At 40.9% G+C, this 1,540-nt stretch overlaps 1 protein-coding gene across 1 annotated transcript in view; it reads left to right on the forward strand.

Annotated features, from left to right (window-relative positions):
- Positions 1–1,270: 1,270 nt before the first annotated feature.
- LOC119592998 overlaps positions 1,271–1,540 on the forward strand; it is a gene marked incomplete in the record, with an annotated part of 6,522 nt that continues 6,252 nt past the window's right edge. The window contains 1 exon segment of the mRNA XM_037941887.1: positions 1,271–1,459.

The raw sequence follows: 1,540 nt of genomic DNA on the forward strand, positions 1-1,540 counted from the left end.
GGAAACTTCTAGCAAGGGGCCACAGCCATACCAGAAGCGACACAGCGCTATAAACCCAACGTACTTTATATAATTACGTATGTATTGTGCCCTTTTAGAATGGAATGTTTTCTAGTTTATTTAATGCGCTCCGCACTTTCAAGGAACGATACCTGATGTTCAGCAGCGTTCTCATAATTGATAACTGCTGTTTTAGAGACAGCTTATGCTTTTCGAAAGAGAAAATAAGCCATAAAGTTAAAGGATGACGAAATCAGCTTTATCCTCACGTGATAGGACAGGGTTACAAACATTTCCGATGGCTGCCGCACTGCAGAATTTTAGAAAGAGGGTGTAAAAGGACACTTATTACGACTCGCTGAGTTTAATTTTGGTAACCTTAGGCATTTTACAACGTGCGAAAAATAATCGCACAGGGAAATTCACGAGGCTGATAAACTGAAACATATATATATATACTTACGCACTGACACAGCACACAAAAATGTTAATCATATTATCTTCTCACAATGGCCTGTATATATCAAGCAGTACTTTATGTTGAAACCCATTCATAATAAAGCTTAAACACGTTTAATCTGATACAATATGTAGATATTGCATTTATCAATATTGGTAAGCCTGTCGCTCTGGAAGCATCGTACCTCTCATGTAAATGGCGGCCTGAGAGTCCACCGTATACAGGAAACCAACTTTGCTATGACACATTTTGTCGAATGGCAAAGCTTTAATCGGTTCTAATGTGTAAATCTGAAGTAATTATATGTATTGCATTTTTCCACCCTATATTTTTTATAATGGAGAACATATATCAACGATAATTACTATTCTAAACGCGCCAAATTTTGTATGGTAGAGCCAACTCATAGCTATTCTACTTACAAAACACCCTCGGGAGTATTGACTATAAAATATAATATACTACATCATGACCCCCAAAGTATTTTTAAAAGGGAAGACAAAAATTTCAAACACATAAATTACGATACAATTAGATACGCAGAAGGGACAGACGAGCTGCCGTGAACTTGCATACTTTAAACATCTTTTAACCCCGGGCGAGGAGGTGCGGCGGAGGGAACAGCCATCCCGCCCAATCAGACAATGCGGGCAAGCAGGTTCTGCGCAGTGACGTCACTCCCGCGCATCGTAGTCAGTTGACAGTCTTTCGTCTTGTAGATATGTGCACTTCTTGTGATATTCTCTAGAATTCGACAGAAAAATGTATAGGTGTAACTGGGGTACGTATTGTGCCGAGTGATAGCATTAGGATGCCGTATGTGCACGTGTCAATGCGCTTTAAGCTATCGAAAAAAATCATCTCCAAGAGAGGATTCAGTAACTCCTCTGGTGTGAATTGTGAGGTTGTGCGGAGAAGAGCGCTACAGGATCTTTCAGTGTAATATCCAGGATTTGGGTTCATTTCGGATTTTCAGACCGCCGTTCTACATTGACAGAGGTTTGTAACATTTTCGTCTGTGGCTTCGTGGCGGAATCGGAGCGCAGAGGGGCCCCGCGAGTCCAGAAAAGCGGCGATAAG

Source organism: Penaeus monodon, chromosome 31, assembly GCF_015228065.2.
Source record: "Penaeus monodon isolate SGIC_2016 chromosome 31, NSTDA_Pmon_1, whole genome shotgun sequence".
NCBI classification, from domain to species: domain Eukaryota; kingdom Metazoa; phylum Arthropoda; class Malacostraca; order Decapoda; family Penaeidae; genus Penaeus; species Penaeus monodon.